The 25,000-nt window shown below is 42.8% G+C and overlaps 1 protein-coding gene across 1 annotated transcript in view; it reads left to right on the top strand.

The window, feature by feature from the left end:
- The window catches only part of LOC143137495 (uncharacterized), a 110,108-nt gene that overhangs the window by 29,710 nt on the left and 55,398 nt on the right, over window positions 1–25,000 (top strand). The gene's annotated exons all lie outside the window — the stretch shown is intronic.

The raw sequence follows: 25,000 nt of genomic DNA, 5'->3' as shown, positions 1-25,000 counted from the left end.
CTCTGTGTGTCTCTCCCACACACACACACACACACACACACACACACACACACACACACACACACACACACAGCAAATACAGTACTTTAAAAAAAGCCCATTTCAAAATGGAGATCAGTATGTGATGCGTAACGAGTCTGTATATATGTATGTATGTACTGTATGTAGGTGCACTGCAGAGTAAGAGTAACTTTGTGTACGAGTGTCTGAAGTCACTGGCAATAGCAGTTCAACAGGAGCTTGCTCTGGTTCAGATGGCACAGGTAGTAGCTGTTGTCCATGTATCAGTCTCACAGCCTGAGAGAATAGGCTGTCTCTGAGTCTGGATGTCCTGGCAGCCACACTCCGCTATCAGACGCGCCAGACTTCATGAGGATGAAGAATTTGTGGGTGGGATGGGTGGGATCACTGATGACATTCTTGGCCCATTTGAGGAGCTTCTTTTGGTATATGTCCTGGAGTGACAGGAGAGCCGCCCAATGACCTGCTGGGCCAGCCTCACCACCCTCTGCAGTGCCCTCCTCTCTTGTGCTGTGCTGTTGCCCAACCACACAGCCATGCAGCAGCTTAGCACGTGATACAGTGCATCTGTACAAGTTATTACACAGCCATGCAGCAGCTTAGCACGTGATACAGTGCATCTGTACAAGTTATCACACAGCCATGCAGCAGCTTAGCACGTGATACAGTGCATCTGTACAAGTTATCACACAGCCATGCAGCAGGTTAGCACATGCTCTACAGTGCATCTGTACAAGTTATCACACAGCCATGCAGCAGCTTAGCACGTGATACAGTGCATCTGTACAAGTTGTTGAGGATTTCAGGTGTCATGCTGAATCTCTTTAGACATCACAGGAAGTACATCCTCTGATTGGCTGTCTTTGCCAGCTGTTCCGAATTCTTAGTCCACCTAAGGTCTTGGCACACGTGGACACAGGAATGTGTAGCTGTCCACTCTCTCAACCTCTGAGTCTCCAAACAGTAGTGGTGGCAGGTGTAGTTGGTCACCCCATCTCATGTCCACCACCATCTCCTTGGTCTTGTTGATGTTCAGTGTGAGGTTGTTAGCCTCACACCATGTGACCAGTTCTGCCACCTCCCTCCTGTATGCTGATTCATCATCGCCCGTCATAAGACCAATGACTGTGGTGTCGTCCGCCAACTTTATCATGATGATGTTGGGCTGGACAGTGACACAGTCATGTGTGAAGAGGGTGTAATAGGGCTGAGTATGTGGCCTTGCGCTGTTCCAGTGTTCATGATGAGGGTGTTGGAGGAGTGGTTTCCAAGGCAACCATGCTGTGGCCTGGCAGTGAGGAAGCTCAGTATCCAGTTACGCAGCGTAGAGAGACTCAGGTTGTGCAGTTTGTGTATGAGTTTAGTGGGGATGATAATATTAAAAGCTGAGCTGTATTCAATAAAAAGCGGACTATTATAACTGTTCTTATTCTCTAGGTGTGTCAGAATTGAATGCAAGTGAGATGGCATCCTGTGTGGATCTGTTTGACCTGTACGCAAACTGCATTGGATCCAGGGTTGCTGGAACGATGTTCAGGATGTGTGTCTTGATAAGGCCCTCAGATCACTTCATCAGGACTGGCGTGAGGGCCACTGGCCTGTGGTCATTAAGGCATGAGACCGCCACTCTCGTTGGTACAGGTGTGATGGTGGTGGACTTTAAAAAGGATGGGACTGGGGGTTGCTGTGGTGCAACTGGTTACAGTGTCCATACCATATTCAGGTCCACGTGCCCCGGGTCATTTCACCCCATCTCTCTCTCTCTCTCTCTCTCTCTCTCTCTCTCTCTCTCTCTCCCGTTCACTTCCTGTCACTCTCTCTACTGTCCTGCCCAATTATAGGCATAAACAATATTTAAAAACAAAAAACAGGATGGGTCTGTAGCCTGACTCATAGCCTGAGGACACACACACACACACACACACACACACACACACACACACACATGTCCTGCCGCCTTACTGTATGTATGTTCATTCTACTCAGATGAAAGATCACATTTACAAACACCTTGACCTGACCGATGTTTGGAGGGAGAAACTGATAATTAAGCTGCTCTTTCTGTTTTCAAACTCTGTTTGTGTGTGTGTGTGTTAAAGGGAGGATCACCACAATGATGCCCCACAGAGGAGCTGTGAATCCTGTGCTGAAGTTCCGGACTCCGGCCACTGGGTCCTGGTGGAGCCTGAAGTCTCCACAGAGGAGAGAGTCTTCACCTACAGCCTGAGCTCTCCTGCAGGGAGCTATGAGTGCCCAGAGTCTGGTCTGCGCTGGACGTGTGCTGGTCCAGTCACCCTGCAGTACTGCTTCATAGACTGGCATGTCTTTGCTGAAGAGCTGGCCCACATGCAGTCCAGACAGGCTGGTCCTCTGATGGACATCAGGGTCATGTCAGGAGAGCTGGAGGAGATCCACCTGCCACATTTCCTCTGTTTGGGGGGTTCTGAGGCGTCTGTGTGTGACGCTGTGAGGGTCCTGCATGGGCGGGAGAGTGGAGTGTGTGTGGAGGAGTGTGAGCTGACCCGACACCATGCCAGGCTTCTCCACCCCTCCTTCTCTCTGTTAGGGCTGGTGTATTACCTGAGGGATCTGTTTTCGCCCAAAGTCCACTGTGAGCTGCTGCTCTTCTGCACCCGCACCGCTCCCCTGGTTCTCCACACCTACCTGGTGCCCAATGACCCAGCTCACATCAGGGCCGTCCTGCAGGAGGAGGAACCAGAGGGTGTGAGGATCCGCAAACCCGGTGTCGTGGGCCCGCTGTGGCAGAACGACACGGTCCATTTCAAGACATCGTGTCCATCTAGGATCCAACCTCAGAAGATGAACCTGTGGCCGCTCTCCACTAGTAACTTCTGTGAGGTGAAAATGAAGCAGCCAGAGGAGGAATTTGATATGGAGGTCATCAGCTCTCAGCACACAGAGCCCATCTGGACAGCCTGGATCAGCAGAGACGACTACTGCCAGCCCAGCAAGAGCGCAGGACAGGGCAGCAGCCAGGGGACAAACACAGGTACACACACACACACACACACACACACACACACACACACACACACACACACACACAGGGTGTGATTTTGCTGGGAGGGATGGGTGGGATTTCCCTTCCTCTGATCATGATGTTCCTTCCTCTGCCTAATTATTTTGTAACATTTATCATATTTATCACAACAATTACCATGTAAAGCAACCTTGGGTTTGAGAAAGGTGCTATATAAAATAAACGTATTGTTATTATTATTACAAGTTGCTTGAATTTGTTTGTTCATGTCCTTCCTCTCTTTTGTTTGTTTTTTGTTTGTCTCCTCCTTAGTGTCCACTACCAGCACAGAGGAGATGCCCTCTGGCTCCTCTAGCCCAGTCCAGCCAGCCTCCGTCTCGTCCTCCATTACGGCTCACACTGGTGGAGTTGCTGTGTCCCCCAGTCTCTACGGCAACACCTTCAATGGACCAGTATACATGCCAGTCAAATTAGGTACGAACTTTCAAGCACATATTTCTGTGTTCGTTGATGGTCTGCATTTCCCAAAAGTGCTGTTGTGCAACTACCATTGTTAAATGACAACATTTGTACTATTGTTGAACCATAACATTATCTCTCTGTCTCTCTCTGTCTCTCTCTCTCTCTCTCTCTCTCTCTGTCTCTCTTTCTCTTGCAGATCAAAGTCCACCAAAGTGAACTTTTGGATGTTGCTAAAACTACCCTTCATCATGTTGCTGTAAACGGCTATATTCAGGAGAGTGGAGGTGAACAGCGTTGGGGCTGAAACAGTAGCCCTTCGCAACAGCCAATCAAATAAATCTCCAGTCTAGTAGCACTCAGGGTTCCTATTTCGCACTTTTGAAGACAATTCAATTAAATGTAATCTAAAGTTTATAGGCTACTCAAGGCTTAAATGTGCAGGCATTGACAGAGCTGCTTAAGATTTGAAATAGATAATTATGTATATCATTTATGTATAAAGTTTTGATTTTCTTCAGGCACAGTCATTTTCTTTGCTTTAAGCCCCATTTTAGGCTACTGTTTGAAACAGGGTTCCCACGGATCATGGAATTTCTGGGATATCATCATGGAATTTTGAAAGTCTATTCCAGACATGGAAAGTCAGGGGATTTTATCATTTTTGGGGCAGTCATGGAATATTAGGGAATTTTATTGTAGCAGTTTAAAATACATTAATATAAATATATTTCCACACAGAATCGGTGGATGTCTGGTTATTAGCTTTACTGCTTGCTTGAGTAGTTGTGGTTAATACAGTTTGGATACAGTATTATCCATTATTTATTCAATGCCCATTTATTCATCTCCCGCTGTAAAAAAGTAAGAGATTCTTGAAAATGATGTGGCTGCTCTTGGTCGGTATATTGTACCATTCATTATATAGTAAGTCATGGAATTTTACATTTGACTTAGAGAGGGAACCCTGTTGAAATATGCCACAAGCTTTAATGAGTTCAGTAAGGCTTAATAACAAGCTTTAATGAGTTCAGTAAGGCTTAATAACAAGCTTTAATGAGTTCAGTAAGGCTTAATAACAAGCTTTAATGAGTTCAGTAAGGCTTATTAACAAGCTTTAATGAGTTCAGTAAGGCTTAATAACAAGGTGTTGTTTTGTTCTGCAACTTTAAAGTGGAATAGTGCATTTGTTTACCTAATTACTGTATATCTTTTACATGTTTTACATCATTAAATAAAACCTAGCTGCAGAGTCAGTGGAAGAAATAGTTATTATAGTGTTTATTTGCTCTGAGGGTTGTATTTACCTATTTACTTATTTTCACTTAACACATTACCAACTTTGCTCAGGGGTGCCCAAACATGTGCATACAACTGAACATGTATAACAGGCATTTTGTCTTGTTAGAATTGTTTACCCAAGAAAGCCTAATTTATGCAGACTATAGGCCTGGCCTAGTCCAATTATGAGCTTGTTATCTTTTGCCACGGAATAGCCAGGTGAGGTCTATTCGAAAGATAAGTTTGTGGTTAAAGTGGAAACATTTGAAGGGGTAGTAGACCTGTGGGCTACAATGTGTTAATATAGACGACCCTATAAAGAAATGTAGCCTACTTTTGAGTTCAGTAAATGGATGGAATTTTATGAAATCGTGTCCGACTCCGTCATAGTCTATACATCGTCATAATATAATAACAGGTAATATCCCGCAGGACACGTAACAACCAGGATAGTACAAAAAACGCGAACATTCTGAAAAAGGATCAGAATTGCTTTTGCATCGGACTGTGGAGGTAAGAAATAAACAAGCTCAGCCCAGATACTAGGCAGTTTTATTAGAGGAAATTGTGTCTTCTAGATGTAGGATTTAATAAATGAAGTGAAACAAATTATCCTGGGGTGGTTTTACCGTAACGACAGTCCTGTAATTATTAACATGACAAGAAACGTTAAAGTGGTGTAGGCCTATAGCCTAGATGTGGCTTCAGGGTGATGGCATAGTAGCCTACACAAATCAAAAGGACCACTACCTCAGGTTTAAAAAAGGCGATACATACACAGGAACATACAGCACATAAAATATAATCACATAGACAATCATTCAAACCAGTAATACGCTGTAAAGACCTTGTGCTGTTGCAACTTCCCATAAAGTGTCTTGTGCAGTCTATAAAGTGCATTTGAAAGAGGTGCATTTAGTACAGGTTTACTCTGCCAGGTGCCTGAGCATTAAGGAGCCTAATAGTGGCAGGGAAAGTACTGTTCTAAAAGCGGGATGTTTTGCCCCTGAGACTTTGAACTCTCTTTCCAGAGGGCAGTAGTCGGATGAGGGACCTGGCAGGGTGGGAGGGGTCATCTAGCCCTTTCTGCGCTTTATGGCTAGTCCGCGTGGCGTAGATAAAGGCTACAGATGGGATGGCATGTGCTATGATTGTGGATGCGGTGTGCACCACCTTCTCCAACTGCTTCCTCTCTGAAGAGCTGGAGTTACCATACCAAACAGTGATGGAGAAGACTAGCACACTCTACACTGTGGCTCTGTGGAATTGGAGCATTGCAACCCTAGCTGCACCAAACTTCCTGACCTGGCGCAGAAAGTGAAGCCTCTGGTGGGCTTTGTTTATAATGAGGTTGGTGTTGACCTCCCATTTAAGGGACTGACATATGGTGGTGCCAAGGAATTATAAATTGGACACTCCACTACTTGGTCATCAATGATCAGTGGGCTGGGAAGTGAACTAACCTGTTTTTTATCAAATCTATGATTGATTCTTTTGTTTTGTTGACATTTCAAAATAAGTTGTTCCTCTTACACCATCCCCTTAGATTCTAAAGTAAACTGGAATATTTCTACCATAGCAGACTTTCATGTAGTGGGTGTGTGTCCTCCATACATCAGCTGACCATACCAACACACAGCCCAACAGCAGCTCAGTCTGAGCCGCCAGTAAAGGTCAGTGTTTATGAGACGTGCCTTTTCACCTGCTGTGTGTGTATGAAGACATCTTAAGGATTTAAAAGACCACACCTTGCTGAGTCCCTGAGTATCTAGTGAACAACATCCATGAGATTAGCAACAGTTTAGGCCCACTAACCTGCCATATTATGTACATGCCTCTGAACCAACCACATATAGCGTCAATTCCTGAGTATGAAACCCAGATGAGATCATTGTAATTGGTTAATGTGCACATGTGCGTGTGTGCGTGTGCAGGTTTCTGGTACTGGACATGTGGAGGACTGTGGGAGACAGCCTGAAGAAGGAAGGACTTGGTGCCATCACGGTCAAGGTGAGCAGCCATTTTGGGAAGGTCTGATGACAAATTATAAAGAAAAACATTAAGAGTATCAGCTAACACTCTAAAACATGTGGGTTAGGTGTGTGTGTGTGTGTGTGTGCGCGTGTGTGTCAGCCTGAGATGCATCCTGGGAAGTGCTGGGCGTTTAAAGGCAGTGAGGGGTTCCTCACCATCGCCCTGTCCCTCCCCGTGCGCGTCACACACGTCACCTTGGAGCACATCCCCAAGAGCCTCTCCCCCACCGGCCGCATCGACAGCGCCCCGCGAGAGTTCACCGCTTACGTGAGTTTCAAAAGCCTCAGACTTTACACTACGGCAATGAAAAAGTATAACTTTCTATAGAGAAAGACCACAAAAGAGCACATTTGTTAATGGTGTGGGTGTGTTGTCTGCTTCCATGTCTTCTTCCAGGGCCTGAGTGGGGAAGTTTCTGGGTAGATTTACGTATGACTCTGATGGCGAGCCCATCCAGACCTTTGAGCTGCCGGTGAGACATCATCAGAAGCCTGCAAACTTTTCTCCATCCTAATTACTGGAGCCCAACGACATCTCTTCAATAGTTAACTCTTTCTCTCTCTCTCTCAGGACTCAGTGAAGGATGTGTATCGTGCGGTGCAGTTGAGGGTTCTCAGTAACTGGGGTAACCCTGAGTACTCCTGCGTCTACAGATTCAGTGTTCATGGCCAGCCACTGCCCCACTGAGAGACACAACCTCACACAACCTCAGCAAAGACTTTATTTTCATTACCCTATTACTTTATTTTCTATAATAATATATTTGTTTTCAAGCTGAAACTATAATGTTTCAAGTGATTTATTTATGATTGTTGAAAATTATGATTATTGTCATGTCATGTTAATTGCCAATGCAGTTCTGTATTGGGGTACACAGCATAAAGACACTGGAAAGGAACAAAGAACATATTTGTATTGTGTAGGCTACATTTTAATGTGGACATTCAGTTTGTAATGTTAGTTAATATTTATTGTTAATTATATAATGTCTACAAATCACTAACACTTTACTTTATCATGATCATTAGATAATATTTCCAGTTTTATGATAGATGCAGAGACCAAATTTCCTTCAGGATCAAAAGAGTATATATACTTAAGTAACCTGATCATATGAAATAAATAAGAGTGTGTTTTCTGATATACCTTTGTGTGTGTGTGTGTACAGTATGTGTGTGTCTGTATATTTGCAAATGCATTGAAACATCACAGGCTGACATGTTATATAGACTACTGTCCCATCCAGTTTTATTTTATTCTTCACTAATCAAATGAATGAATTAGTGAAACACACAGTGAGGTGAATCACACACTAATCCCGGCACAGTGAGCTGCCTGCAACAACAGCAGCGCTTGGGGAGCAGTGAGGGGTTAGGTGCCTTGCTCAAGGGCACTTCAGCCGTGCCTACTGGTCGGGGTTCGAACCGGCAACCCTCAGGTTACAAGTCTGAAGCGCTAACCAGTAGGCCACGGCTGCCCCCTTAGCCAGTGATCAGATCAGCTAGTGATGGACTAGTATTCCCATTCATCTCTGTTGAGCTGAACTGTGGGCCACACCCCTAAAGCCTGGATACACCAGGTTGAGTGCCTCTCCCAGCCTGAATGCACCAGGTGAAGGTAATCAACTAATCAACTGGGTTTGGGGTCACACATACACACACAGAATCACTACAGAGCAGCAGTGGGAGCAAGCAGCATGCCAGTTGAGTGAGATCTGGTGGTTTGGACTGAACACCAAAACTGTTTGTGCAAAACAAAGCTTTCAAGGAAGACGCAGCCGGTGAGCTCTTTGCATTTTCTTGGATGTAACTGGGCCTCGTTTGTTGCATTGTTGTAGTCCATTGCTTGCAAGTCATTTTAATGATTGATTGAATTGTGAACCATACATGTTAGTGGGTAAAACCATGTTGAATAAATATAGTTAAAAATGATTTTATGGTAGCTAAATACAGTTAAAACTAATGCCTTTTAAAATCATGTGTGATGAATGCAATTCAAATGTTATGTATTTAGATGTATCTCTTAAAAGCTGTTGATTAATTGCATGGGTGCTCTGTATTTAATGTGTGTATTTAGGATATTGCTAGACTATTTGCTACCTATTTATAAGGTCTATTTCTGGGCATTGAGAATTTGAGAACTTAATTCTCATGTGTTGTACAGAATGTATTTGTAGTGTTTCCATTTTCTAAGATGGTGTTTGTTTGTGTTTAAAGGTTTTTCACCTGGTTTATACACGTTGCATCAAACGTCTAAATAAAATAAAGAAGAAAAAGAGAGCAAAAGTGTGATGAGTGGAATCCTGTTAAGTCTTCTGGAAATTAGCTGCCTTGTCAAGTGGGGAGTTTTGCACAGTGAAACCTTACAATAGTGAGGGCACTTGACAATCTCTATGGGAGATCAGCCAGTGATGGACTAGTATTCCCATTCATCTCTATGGGAGATCAGCCAGTGATGGACTAGTATTCCCATTCATCTCTATGGGAGATCAGCCAGTGATGGACTAGTATTCCCATTCATCTCTATGGGAGATCAGCCAGTGCATTCAGATCAGGAGGACAGCAGAGAGGGCAGCGACACACACTTCACACAGCGACAGCAACATTAATATCTTAAAATACTCTTCTAATCCCAAGAGTTCAGACGTGATGGCCTACTTCTGGTCACATGTGGGCGTTTAGATCCACTCCCTTCTGCGGAGCAGTGATTCCAAACACTTGCACTTGGAAACCTCGACACGGAGGGCCTTGCAGTGTGAGTTGGCCATTAGGGCTGCTGACACGTAGTCTCCTCAGAGTGATTAGGCCCTTAGTCAGTGCAGTTATGTTTTTGGGAAGAGAAAAGTAGAGAAATAAAGAAAATATGTTTTTATTGTGTCATAGGCCTACATTTTTTATAAATTACGACATTATGTTTATTTATGATGTTAAAATTAATATTTATTGTTAATTGTCAACAAAACACTATGTCCAACCTTATTTCACCTGAATATGGAATAATTAAGTGTGTTTTCATACGTGTCTACATCAGTGTGTGTGTGGACATGCACACATCTTTGGATAGGCTATATGCAAATGGAAAATTTGGCAGCTCTGTTGGGTCTGTTTTAGGTCCTGTGTGGACATTTTATATGCTGTCTCATGCAGTTGCATGTTTTTTTTCTTGGCTAATTTACTGAAGAGACATTGCCTTGTCAGAAAATAGGATGTAATGTGTACACATTATAGGCTATTGTACTACAGTGATTATGAATGACTCTGGCAGAATAATCATAGTATTTGAACAGCAGGGGGCGAACTCTAGCCAACTCATTGTAAAAAGCTGATTGTAGCCAGGGAATCAAGTACAGAAAGTAAAAGTTTTTCTGGAACTCAACTCAGTGCAACGCGGACCCGGTCGCCGTACAGGTAGGCAATGTTAGCTCCCCATCTCCTTATTTAGCCTTTGGCGGTTTTATCCGAAGCGATTTAATACAATGCACATATATCCTTTAAGTAGGCATGAAGCCGTACGCTCTGTTTATCGTTTCCTGTCGCTAACTTAGCATAGGCTAGCCTACATACATATGTCCATGCCATTCTCTCCACGCGCGGTGAGGAGAGGCAGCTGGAGTGTCCCACCACCTGTCTCGCTACTATACAGACCAGACCAGACTGCGGACATCTGCACACACCATCTACAAACACCATCAAGTGGGCAAACAAGTTCGGTTCGGCAGGATTGGCGTGCTGCGTTTCTACAAAAAAAAAAACGCTATTTCCGGGTAAACGTAACTGCAGACAGGACAAAGTTCAGAGCACTGTCAACGTATGTATCGACCACTTTTAGTCGCTTTGTGTTTTCCTTACGGCTCCGACTCCGACTCAACATGTTGAATTGCCTGCAAAGAAGTTGCTGGAGATCTGTCGACGTTACAGCGGTGCTGCGGACACTGCAACGATTGGAGCCACATACGCGCATCGGCTTCCGCGTAAAGATCAATTAGGGCAGCGTTTCTCAAACTGTGGGTCGCGACCCACATGCCAGGTGGGGCGCGAACTGACGTGAAAAACAGGAGTTTTTTATTTCTTTTTTTATCTGTAGCCTGGGCCCAGGTAGCACCCAATGCGCAATGGACGCACTGTGTTATTCACAGGGAAGCGCTCGTGTCAAGGCAGCTTAATTAGTCCCGACCTATATGAGATTTTGAACGTTGTTGTGAGAGTGGTGAATTTCATTAAAACCCAGCCCTTAAAAGCGCGTCTATTCTCCGCACTTTGCGAAGAGATGGTAGCTGACCAAAAGGCTGTACGGTTTCACAGCGAGGCAAGGTGGCTTTCCCGAGGTAAAGTGCTGTCGCGCGTTTGAGCTCCGAGTCGCCTCTTCTTGGAGGAAGAGCGCATGTTTGAATCTGCAAGCACGTTCACTAATGAACATTTCTTGACGAAGCTGGTCTATCTTAGCGATACATTTGAGTTAAATGTCCAGTTACAAGGCAAAGACTAGCACCTACCTCACCTAGCAAATAGGATTACTGGATTCACCAAAAACACTTGAGTATGGGACAGGCGCCTCGATCGCGACAGTATATGCCTTTGAGATTTCTGAGCGAAATCGCTGAAACGTCTGATTGGGAGTCACTGGGAGTGATCCCATGTATTAAACAGTAGGCCTACATCACATCCCTGCAAAGTTTATTTCAAAAATATTTCCCAACCAGCAGTGATCAGTATGACTGGATTATGGATCCATTAATGCAGCATGTTGGTATTTCATTGAATATATTGTACAATGCTGTAAAATGACCTATGCTTCCTAATATGTTGCTGGAAAACAGAAATATGTGTCTTATGTATATATTATATATGCAGCACCAGCTGATTTTAACTCTGTTGAAGAGGATATATTTAGAACTTAAATAAAATTTATTTTATTAAAAATAAATTTGACAATTTTAAGCTTGACCTACCACTTTCTTAGAGCGATGAGGGACAGGTGGGGCTCGAGAATGCCCCCTTGATCAAAGTGGGGAATGAAAGAAAAAGTTTGAGAACCACTGATCTAGTTTGTTAATTACAACAGTCACGAGTTGGGTCGCGATAGTCTGTCATTTTTAAAAAGTGGGTCCCCAGAAAAAAAGTTTGAGAAACACTGGACTAACGGCAGATATTGCGCAAAATTTTGGTTTATGGCTATGGTTTAAATGTCCTTCCTATTCATTAACATGAACATGATGCCTGACGAAATAAATGACTATAATGTTTAATAAACCATTAGATAGATAGATAGATAGATAGATAGATAGATAGATACTTTATTGATCCCCAGGGGAAATTCAAGAATTCATTGTAGGCATACATTTAACAAGTTATCATTATATCACATCAATTAAGTGTTTTCTGTAGGCTAGCCTACTGTGTGACATGCTTTCCACTACAGCATAAAAATCAACAATAGGCTATCAACACGTTTGCAGTATCACACGTTTGCAGTATCACTGTTGCAGAAATCACATACAAGAAGGCATCCTCTTGATTGTACATTTTTGCACATTCCAACATAAAGAAGCAGCATGAGGAAACTTGTTGTTTTTCGGCCTTATGTTCTAACTACTTTTATGAGTCTGCAGTATCACTATTGGGGAGGTTATAAGGTTGCACTGATTCGGGTGTATAGGGTAGTGGCACTATACTGGATGGTATATCGGTCAGAATATATGACGAAGAAAAGATGGGGTTTAACTCTGTATTGTTCCAGCATTGATATTCAGTTGCCAATATGCACACACATGTATACATATCACATACATATATATAGTCTGAAAGAAAATAACAAAATACAACTTAGATTCTAATTCCTTGCGAATAATCTTTCTGCAGCTCATCATACATAAATGCACTAGTATGCTTATCATCTGAAATAGTAGGCTAGTAACACATACAACACGAATTCCCTTCAAATTAAGAAGCAGAACTTTAGTTCGTGACTATAACTATTCCATGGTCAATGTTGCCATCTAGCGGCTTAAAACGGTACTGTGTAATGACGTTAACGGCACATGTACAATCTTTTCTCCGTTCGGAGATGCTACGTTCTTACAGCAGTCTAAACACCAGGTGGTAACACATGAACTATTACAATCTCCTAGAACAGTTACACTATATTACTTCAAGGAAATTACAGCAAGAGCAAGTTTAACTACGTTAGCAACTTCTTGCATACCAGTATGGATTAACTCGATATTAACATTCTACAAACTTACTTTTCATCAATGACTCGACACTCAGGATATCAACAGGAATAACAGGTAAATAACTATACTTTCTTGGAGCACCAAACTTGCACGTCTGCTCATTACTGCAGGCACTGGCAGAGAGAAAACTAAACAGGAAATACGTAAATCTAACAAAGAAAATATCGCGACAAATGATATATCGCGGCAAATGCACGGAACAGTCCAAGCCTTTTCTACCATAGACATATACACTAGATGTCGCCTTGAATACTGCTGTTCATTGGAACGAATGCGTCAATCGAGACGCCATCTTGCTTCAGTGATCCACTCCTCTATAATGCATTAGCGTCAATCTGGGCAAAGATCTAGCGAAAATAAAATCACCATAAATCGTCAAAATCTCAAGCAATTATCTAGTTTTTTGGGTTGTTCCAACTGACAGGCATGTATTTATGGTTGAGTCTAGAGAAAACTAAGCTTAAGACGATCATAAAAATACATTTTACCCGTCTAGCCCCATAGACTCCCATTCATTCTGCACTAGCTAGCGGCGGCCCCTAGAGGAACAATGAGTAAACTGCAACCAGGTTCGATACAATGAAAGTAAACAGGCTCTTCTAGACAGGCTCTGGTTGAGGCCACATACCCCTCGTCTCGTTTACTCATGTAAGTTGTAATCTCACCAGAAGTTGCTGTAGATCTGTAGAACATTTACCTCTGCTACTACATAGGCTACGCCAGTCGTTACTTTTATAATCATGGGTCAGTGCCATGGGCAAACGAGATGTAGCTGAATTCATAAATGACAAAGCCATGAAAGGTGATTTTCTTACGTTTCAACAACAAAGAAGCCGATCTGCCATCATTGTGAGAAGTTCCCAAATTTGTCGCTAATCGCTAAAAAGGTTTTCTATCGCTGGGGATGGCCAAACGTCGCTAAATAGGTAACGCTGACAATACAGGAGAACTAGTTTAGCGCTTCAGATCCCTGTACAAAGATGGCGGCGGTGTTGACGCATGCTGAGAAGCAGAAGGCGACATCTAGTGTATATATCTATGCTTTTCTACAATCACCGTACAGTTGTTACAAGAGGGTCTGGCATCCCTTTGTTATGATGCACTTCCTGCGATGGTCACTCGTCTCTAAATAGGCTTGTTCGTCTTCATGCAAATCTGTGCAGATCTGACTTGATGTGATGCATGCTGGGTTGAACACAATGCATACTGGGATGGATGCAATGCTTACTGGTATCACCATGTCACATGACCTCAAAATATCGCAGGAGTCTTAGCCTGCAGACAGATCTTGCAGTTGCCTTCCACAATCTGCACGAGCTGAAACACGCCCTCATGACGTCAGTTCAAAGACGTGATGGGGGCATTTGGGAGGAAATCTCCTCATGACGATTTTGACGGGTCTCATGCTGCTTCCTTATGTTGGAATATGCGAAAATGAACCAAAATCGAAGGGATACCATGTGATTTCTGCAACAATGGTAGGCTAGACTACTGAAAACTTTTGGATATTCTGTTATTTTCTGCTGTTGGTTAAATTGATAGACACACATATAGGGAAAACACTTGATATGGAATATATGTGCTACAATGCAGGCCTGTTAACTGTATGACAACAGTGGTTTATTTAAACAACATCATAAGAATTTATTTCGTCAGTCATCATGCTCATTTTAATGAGAAAGAATGAAAGTTACAGTATGCTGTATTTATTGCAAACAAAATTCCGCAATATCTTCCACGATGTCTCCCGCGAGTCACATCAGGCAGACTGTAGCCTGTCTGTCCGGGATGAGCTGCCCTCTGTTGTAGCTCCTCCTGGCTGGCCTCTGAAGATCACGTTGATACAGAAAGCCAGACAAAGTCAGACGCAGTTGATCTCGAACAAGCCTAATGTTTGGTCACCGCTATTTACCGATTTCCAGCTGCCATTGACTTACATTGAACACATGTAAACAAAACGTCAATTACGTGCTCAAACTAACGCCGCTGACTTATGCCAGCAACCATTTCACTTTGATAATAAACAACATTTTGGTACAGTATATATAGAGCATGAATAACAGAATTTGGCTTAAGCAGTAAGGAGAAATTTTATGCAAAGTGTCAGCCCTTAAGACAGTGCCCATTGCCTAAATTTGTGGTCGCTTAATGTCGAATGTCAGAGTAATTACATTCCAAAACGTACCTTAATGATACTCTACAATTTATAAAGGAACTAAGATTAAAAAGAAAAACACGATATATCAGATGGATTACATGAATACTTGAGAAGGAAGTACAAGATTATTCGACGGTCGCTTCTTTTCTAATATAATTGGCTACAATATGTATTTCAGGCGACTAGATGGCGGCATTTCACTGCATTTCGGGCCTTTTTTGGATGTATAAGCAAGCAGTAAAATGGTGTCATCTGGTGGCCGTGCAGCGCAATAGCGCCATGAAATATTTAATTTAACAGGAAATTACGGTAGAACTCTTGTTTTTTCTTACTAATTGTTGGTGTAATCCCTCTGACATACTGCGTTTTTCTTTTTAAATTTCGTTCCTTTATAAATTGTGATGCAATATGAAGGTATGTTTTTGAATGTAATTACTCTGACAAGAAAGGGATAACGGCCACCAAGGTAGTGACTCATGGACAAGGGGAAATGCAATCCACTCCCCGTCACAAAGCGGCAATTTTCTTCCTCCCGAGATTTCTCCACGTTGCTTGATCCAAATTCTGTTATTTTTGCTGTATATAAGTGAAATGGTTGCTGGCATAAGTCAGCGGCGTTAGTTTGAGCACATTGACGTTTTGTTTACATGTGTTCAATGTAAGTCAATGGGAGCCGTAAAGATTATTTCTCCGGATTGCGAGACGGCGGTCTTGTGTCTGTGTGTCTACAAAGAATTCTACATCAAATCAGAAATGCTATCAATAGGGATAAAGGCCTAAAATGGTGCACTGCCATCAGAAAGTAGTCGGACTTTGTTTGTGTTCTTGCTTTAATGAATCTTGTTGTTTTCTTTATCACTTTCAGGGTCTGTTGCATTCCATAAAGGTGTACCACAGACAGATGTTAGGAGCTAAGAGAAAGATACAGAGAGAAAGACAAACATGAGTAAAAGGAAGTGGAGAGGGGACATCACCAGCGAGAGGAAGGAATGGGAGGAGGAAGAGGAAGATCAAGCAGGACCTTCCTCTCAAGTCAAACGCACTCAGAAGGAAAAGAATCTACAGCCATCCATGTCTCGTAAGTGTACATTTACTTTGATTATATTTGCTTCCTTACTACACGGACTTACAGTTTTACTTTCTGGAATCTGACTTTACATTTATTCATTTAGCAGACACTGTTGTCCAGAGTGACTTACATATGTCAACTATATCACAAGGGATTACATTGTCCCCAGAGCAACTTGGGTTTGTGCCTTGCTCAAGGGCACAACGGTGGAAGCCAGGAATTGAACCCACAATTTGTTTAGGTTACTGCACGCTAGCCCAGCTCCTTAACCACTACACTACCACCACCACAAAGGTTGTTGATCTCTGGTCAATAGTGGATCAGTTAACTTCCTCCTGAAGAAGTGTGCTGATTGGCTGGAATAGTGAATGTCAAGGTCCAAATCTAGAGTAGACAAACACTGTTCCAGTTGGTTTCCCATTTCAGAGCTCAGACCGTGATTTTTGAGTGCACACACAGAATAGACAGCTAGAGCAGTGTTTCTCAAACTTTTTCAGACCAAGGACCACTTAACCAATAAAAAAAACCCTCACGGACCACCTAGCTAAAAAAAACAAACAGTTGATCTACTTCAACAGTATATTACACAATAGGCCTACTCACTGAACCACTTAATGTCTTTGCACCTTGCTTATTGTGTCAGAGAATTCAATTAATACGATTTAAATTTGTGTAGCTTACATAGGCAGCGTTGTTGCAGAACTGTTTGGATTTACATACAAGTTGGTTCAATATTGCAAACAACTCATCTATATTATATTTTACCACGTCTGCTCGCGGACCACTTGAGATAGCTTACGGACCACCAGTGGTCCCCGGACCACACTTTGAGAAACACTGAGCTAGAGGATCACAAGCGGCAAGTAGCTACATTTGACAAAAAGTGTATTTGGATTCACAGACTGCCCTCCACAGTGCTCTAACGTTAGGACTACATAAATACACTGTATCAACTGTGTGTGTGTGTGTGTGTGTGTGTTTCCAGACGAGATGGACTATGATCCAGATGGGAAGAAGAAGAGGAGCAGAGACTCCAAAGTGGGCGTGTCTTCATCTGACTCTGACAGGTCAGTCTTTATGGAGGGCAGAAAGTATTGTGACTAGTGTTGGAGTGGAGGTTTGGATGTGACTATAAGACACTAGTGTTGGAGTGGAGGTTTGGATGTGACTATAAGACACAAGTGTTGGCGTGGAGGTTTGGATGTGACTATAAGACACTATAGTGTTGGAGTGGAGGTTTGGATGTGACTATAAGACACTAGTGTTGGAGTGGAGGTTTGGATGTGTCTATAAGGCACTAGTGTTGGAGTGGAGGTTTGGATGTGACTATAAGACACTAGTGTTGGAGTGGAGGTTTGGATGTGACTATAAGACACTAGTGTTGGAGTGGAGGTTTGGATGTGACTAGAAGATAGGAAGTAAAGGAACATTATTGTCTGAATGTGTATTTTACATCTGTTTTTTATGATATGCATGATTTTCTTATTTAGTTATGAATTGCATAATGTTATTTCCAGTGTTCATTTGAACATAGTGTAACATGCACACATGGCTTTTCTGAGGGAGATTAAGTTGCTACAGCAATCATATGTGTGTGTACTACAGTGTATGTACTATACCGCTGACGTGTGTGTGTGTGTGTGTGTGTGTGTGTGTGTGTGTGTGTGTGTGTGTGTGTGTGTGTGTGTGTGTGTGTGTGTGTGTGTGTGTGTGTGTGTGTGTGTGTGTGTGTGTGTGTGTGTGTGTGTGTGTGTGTGTGTGTGTGTGTGTGTGTGTTGATCAGTGTGGTCTTTCTGAGGGAGATGTGAGAACACTCACCTTTTAGTGTCATGTTGTGTTAACAGTGTCCAGCAGGGGGCGTCAGGCACAGAGTCCAAGAGGACAGACGAGATGCAGAGGGACTCTGTAGAACACAGGTGAGATCATGGATCAGGACATTCTGTCAGGCAGTCTCCAAAACCTTGGGTCCAATACTGATACCGATACTGGCATTGGGGATGGGGCCGATACTGGGCCCATATACTCATACTCATACATAATCACCAATACCACCCACCGATACCACCTCATTACACCGTTGCCCCTAAATCATAGTAGCTTAGCTGCTGCTCTTAAGAAACTGCCACTATGCTTTCATGTACTGTAGCCTGCTCGGGGATAAGTCGCCTACAAAACAAACTTTGTCGAGTTTCCGTTTCAGTGGATTAATCTAATTTGCATAGGGTTTTGTTAACTCACATTTTGTCAATTTTACTGAGAAATATGTCACCCTTTCCTGCCTCAACTCCAGACTGTAACGTTAGGCGGATCATTATATGCTCCAAGACTGAAGTCAGCACCCAATTCACTTCAACTGTAGGTCATGAGCAACAGGCAGATGCAAGACATATTGTGTGAGAAATCACCACTGTATTCAATGGCCAATAGCGTAAACAATGCATAAATCACCTTCACTAAATCTGCTTTGGCAGCGATCAGTAAACGCACTCTGCGGCAGTAGCACTAGTACTCTCTCACATACTTGCTCTCACTCGACCCACACACTGAAAGCAGCCACACCACCTTTACACTCTCTACAGTCTAGGGTGATGGGTGATCATGTTTGTTGTGAGAGACTGCAAAATAGTCTAGTTAATAATTTGTTTAAGTAAGATGTGGAGACTTCTTTTAGACAAAATTTCTTTTTCTTTTGAAATATCCTGCTAGTTTATATTTTATTTGATATTCATTATTATTTATATTTACTTTAGGCTTATTGTAACAACCATGAAACATGTTCCAATTCATCGCAATTTGATGCTAGTTATTTTGTGGTAGAAATATCAATATCGGTACTCGTTATCAGCAAGTACACAAATGTAATGGTATCGGTTCATCCCTAAGAATGGCTATTCTGAACGCTGCATTCATTGTTACTGTAACCTAATGACATTTATTCTGTTTATGTGTTGTATGTAAAGGAACCCGTATGTCTTAATAATGAGCATATGAGTCAAATAATCTCTACTGTCTGCCATCCCCCTGCAAACCATCTCCATGTATGCCAGTGTGTGTTAGTGTACAATCTCCCTGCATGTTCACATTACATTACAGTATGAGCCTTTTCACATTACATTACTTTAATCATTTTAAATTAATTCATATGCATTCTGAATCTAGCAGAGCTAATGTAGGAATATTGTGATGATACTTTGTTAACAACAGAGGTGTATTTGTGATTCTGTCATTGATCCAGATGGACACCAGAGGAGGCAGAGGTCCATGAGAAATTCAGATCCACATTGAAGAGCACGTTTCAGCATCTGGTTGAGGGAATACCTAATCTGGGAGAATCCAGACTCCTCCAGGAGATCTACACAGATCTCTACATCACAGAGGGAAGAGGAGGGGTCAATGATGAACATGAGGTCAGACAGATAGAGAGAGCATCCTGGAGAGAAGCAGCACGAGGCAGACCAATCAAATGCAGTAACATCTTTAAACCCTTATTGGACGATGATTGGTCTGGTCGGATTTTTTGGATGCATCATCAGACTCAAAGAGAACACAAACCCATCAGAACAGTGCTAACAAAGGGAGTGGCTGGCATTGGGAAAACAGTCTCTGTGCAGAAGTTCATCCTGGACTGGACTGAAGGAGAAACCAATCAGGATGTCCACTTCATATTTCCTCTTCCTTTCCGAGAACTGAACCTGATGAAGAACAAGAAACTCAGTCTGGTGGAGCTTATTCAACACTTTTTCCCAGAAATTAGAGATTCAAAAATCTTCACCAGCTCAAAGCACAGAATCATGTTCATCTTTGATGGTCTGGATGAGTGTCGACTTAATCTAGATTTCCATTCCAAGCTGAGTTGTTGTGATGTGACAGAGCCAGCCTCAGTGGACGTGCTGCTGACAAACCTCATCAAGAAGAATCTGCTTCCCTCTGCTCTCCTTTGGATCACCACCCGGCCAGCAGCAGCCAGTCAGATCCCTCCTAAGTGTGTGGACCAGGTTACAGAAATAAGGGGATTCAATGACCCACAGAAAGAGGAGTACTTCAGGAAGAGAGTCAGTGATGAGAACCTGTCCTTCAAAACCATCAGACACTTGAAGTCATCCAGGAGCCTCTACATCATGTGCCACATTCCAGTCTTCTGCTGGATTTCAGCCACTGTGGTAGAGAGAACATGTGAATCAGAAAAACTAGAAATGCCAATAACTCTCACTCAAATGTACACTCACTTCCTGATCATTCAGACAAGCATAAAAAATACCAAGTACACAGAGAGAAAAGAGACAGATGAAGAGATGATTTTTAAACTGGGGAAACTGGCTTTCCAACAGCTGGAAGAAGGCAATCTGATCTTCTATGAGGAAGACCTGAAAGAATGTGGCATTGATGTTACAGAAGCATCAGTGTACTCAGGAGTGTGTACTCAGATCTTCAGAGAGGAGTCTGGGCTGTACCAGGGGAAGGTGTTCAGCTTTGTGCACCTGAGCATTCAAGAGTTTCTTGCAGCTTTATATGTGTTCCTCTGCTTTGAAAACAGAGAGAGAAGCATGACTGACCAACATCAAACCTCTCAGCTCTCTGCCCTATTCAGAGCTGCAACACTGCATGATCTACACAAGACTGCAGTGGACCTGGCCTTACAGAGTGAGAATGGACACCTGGACCTTTTCCTCCGCTTCCTTTTGGGCCTCTCACTGGAGTCCAATCAGAATCTATTAATGCACCTACTGCCACAGACAAGAAGTCAACCACAGAGCTCAGAGCAAACAGTCCAGTATGTCAAACAGAAGATCAGAGATCAAAATAATTCAGGCAGAATGATCAACCTGTTCTACTGTCTGAATGAGCTGAATCGCCATGCTGTAGTGGAGAAGATTGACAGGAGCTCTAGAACTCTGTCTGTAGACACGCTCATACCAGGAGAGTGGGAGACTAGGAGATTTACATTTAAGATTCCAGAGGAGCAGCTGGATGAGTTTGACCTGCAGAAGTATATAAAGACACCAGAGATTGATCAGACTGAACTCCTCAGTCCAGATGAAGTTCTTCAGAGGCTGGTTCCAGTGGTCACATCAGCACTGTAAGTAAACCTGTAATCTGGGACATTGTGTGTGCAGGACACCCTATGATCAGGGCCACCACAATGACAATATCCTGTCATCCCAAATGCCACTCTAGTAATGAGCTTAGAGCTAATTTTTAGTTTAAATTTAGTTTTGTTTGTGATGTTTGGTGTTGAGATTTGCAACAGTAAAGGTAATGCAAGTGTCAAAATCTAGTAGATTCTTAAACCCATGAAACAGTGAGGTGAGAAAGCAGATTTTATTCAGTGGTTTTGTTCTCCATTAAGCTACAGTCTGATCTCCACTCTCCAAAGATTTTATTCAATTTCAATTTATTGTGCTTATATAGCGCCAAAACATTACACATGTATCATGGCGCTTTACAGAATGTAGGCAATCAGAGAAAAAGAAGAGGAAGAAAGAAAGAAGGAAGGCCCATGGGTAACAAGGGCGAGAAAAAAAACTCCCTAGAATGAGTTTATCACATCATCAGTAGTATCACCAAGAAAAAATCAATACAGGAAAGCTTGGATTTCTGTGGCTTTTTCTTAGTGAACATGTACATCACTAGGGCTGGATGATTTGCGATAATATCGCGATGTGATCAAAACCAATTTTATAACCGCAAATACTGCGATTGCACTCTGATCACGGATTGGCAACTGCGCGTGCAATATGCGACATCACCGAAGCCCTTATCAGTGTGACTATAGTTGCCTTCTTCAAAGTGCAGTAGAGGGAGCTACTTGTTGAAAATGAATCTCTTCATGACCTTTTGCTAGATTATTGTCCCTGGTTCCTAGTTCCTTTCTCTTACTCCCCTGTGCTGCTACTCTCACTGGTAACGTTGTTAACTTCTCCAGCTGACTATTCTCAACTGTTTAGGCTACACAGCCATTCGCTGCAACTTTCGCTGAAAACTTCATTTACAGTATCCAACTGATTATTGGCTGTAGAGTACAGTGATAAGAGAATGCAACTGCCATATCTGAAGGGGTTGGTGGTGCAAATATTTAATGTCACAGTTCCAATTAATTAATAGTAGACTAATATTATCTGTGAGTAGTTGACAAGTTGTGTTCTAACATTATCTTACCAAATAAGGTTCTTACATGCATGTTGCTATTTGCTGGTAGCGTTGCCTGTTTAAAGAGTTTTAACTCTGTGATTGATTTTGTAAGGATAAGAACAATGTTGTTCATTTGCATGCATAAGTATTGAACTTCATTTGCACTGCAGTGTTGATGATACTTTAGTGAACACTGAGCTGAACGGTCATTCGACCGTGTTGCAAGATTGTTTTGACTCATAATGTGCACGGAGGGGAAGGAGGGTGTGTGTGTGTGTGTGTGTGTGTGTGTGTGTGTGTGTGTGTTTGTGTGTGTGTGTGTGTGTGTGTGTGTTTGTGAGACAACGAGACAAGTAGGCCTACCCTGGCTGTATCAGTTTTCTGACGCTGCATGTAGGTTAACTAATGTAAAAAGACCACATGACATACTGTAGTAATGAAATAGAAACATAATGTGGCGGTCACATAAAGGGGCACAGATTTTATTTGAGGGGGCACTTGTTTTCAAGGCTGGAAGTTCAACAATTATACTAGCCTTTTGTGATTAAAATAATATGTTTTTCATATCAATTTAAGTATCACCTAATGTCATCATAACAAGGGCCTGGCTTCCAGGAAAGAACATTTATGTTTAAGAAGACACAAAGGAGCTTCGGCGCTCAGGAGACTTCAGATACCTTATTCAGGTGCTCTTCTGTGATAGGTCAAGTGAGAATCCAAGAAAGAAATTGCAGATGCACTCTGAGGTTGAAAAATGATTCAGGGCATATTGGCCTTCATCAGGGCATATGGCCATAACACGTAGGCCCATGTGCTTTTTACCAGTTCTTGTCATGTTAAATTAATTTCAATTTCAATGTAATTGTGCTTATAGAGCGCCAAAACATTACACATGTATCATAGCGCTTTACAGAGTGTTAGACAATCAGAGAAAAAAAAAAAAAAGAAAAGAAAAGAAGGCCCAGGGGTAACAGGGGTAACAGGGGAAAAATCCCTAGAATTGGAGATACATATAGGAAGAAACCTCGAGCAGATCCACGACTCAAGGGCCTGACCCATCTGCCTAGGGTCAAATACAGGACAGTAAGGTCTGTATACATGACAAATGCATATGATAGTCAGGTGTAGAGAATAGGACATGGTGTTTAAAGCCACCTGAGGTGAAAGTTACAAGAGGTGGGATGATTACATATCCGGTATGATAATGTATTAATCCTAATTTAGTGTCAGAAAGTTCAAATAGTCCAGCGTTGGAATTGTCCAGGGGAAAAGGAGTTGTCAAAGGGCATGTGGTGGGTCGGCAGTACGGGCCAGGAATCCGGGCAGAGTTGTCATAGGCAGGTGATGGGTCGCTAGGCTGTACGGGCCAGGAATCCAGGTAGGGGGACAGTAGTAGGCGATGATAGGGCAGTCATAGGGGTGGGACTTCAGGTGAGATGATAGGGCAGTCATAGGGATGGGACTTCAGGTGAGATGATAGGGCAGTCATAGGGATGGGACTTCAGGTGAGATGATAGGGCAGTCATATGGATGGGACTTCAGGTGAGATGATAGGGCAGTCATAGGGGTGGGACTTCAGGTGAGATGATAGGGCAGTCATAGGGGTGGGACTTCAGGTGAGATGATAGGGCAGTCATAGGGGTGGGACTTCAGGTGAGATGGGTGAGAAGAGGGCCAAGCACACGGATGGCTGATGACTGGTGATGATATAACTCACAAGTGAGCTAAGGGGGAAGAAAGAGAGATGTAGAGTGGGTTAGTAATTCAAAATGGTTAATGTCAATAAGTAATCAGTGGTACTATATATTGATACAGTATACCATAGTGAGAATAGGCAAGAGAGGGAGAGTTGAGAGAGAGAGAGAAGGGGAGAGAGAGGGGGGGGGGGGTTGTACGGTGTGGCACATGAGAAGTCCATGACAGCACTATGCTATAGCAGCATGGTGAGGGGTAGTCGACACCAGCGCAGGTATGGTCAGTCACCACCAAATTAAAGGCTTTTTAAATAATGTTGCAACATCAGAGTGCCTCTGCAATTTCTTTTTCAGTTTATGTTTAATTTAGGGATTTCTGGATATTCATCTATGTTTTACTACAGCTGAGTACACCACAGGGTTGCAACAACTCGAGATAGGAATCATGGCGGGATGTACCATCTCCCCACTTGCTTTTACAATGGCAATGGAGGTCATCATTAGGGCCTCAAAATGGGTAGTGGGTGGGGAGAAGTTGCAGGGAGGGCCACGCCTCCCCCCAATTAGGGCCTTCATGGACGACATGACAACCTTGACGTCAACCGTTCCATGCACCAACAGGTTGCTGGATAAGTTAAATAGCAATCTGCAATGGGCCAGAATGAAGGTGAAGTCAAGTAAGTCTAGGAGTCTCTCATTTGTTAAAGGGAAGGTAATAGATAAGAAGTTTGCTATAAATAAAGAGGTGATTCCCACAGTTCTGGAGAAACCAGTGAAGAGTCTGGGAAGGTGGTATGATACAAGCCTTAGTGATAAATCACAGGTTGAAGACTTGAGACAGGTCACTAGGCAAGGTATTGCAAAAATTGACAAGTCAGGGCTGCCAGGTAAGCTCAAGCTGTGGTGTCTGCAGTTTGGTTTA

This window comes from Alosa pseudoharengus, unplaced genomic scaffold, assembly GCF_046254945.1.
Source record: "Alosa pseudoharengus isolate Yale_2024_CS ecotype anadromous, Long Island Sound unplaced genomic scaffold, YU_APseudo_1.1 YU_APseudo_1.1_scf_21, whole genome shotgun sequence".
Taxonomy (NCBI): Eukaryota; Metazoa; Chordata; class Actinopteri; order Clupeiformes; family Clupeidae; genus Alosa; species Alosa pseudoharengus.
This window is presented reverse-complemented; position numbering and strand designations above follow the sequence as displayed.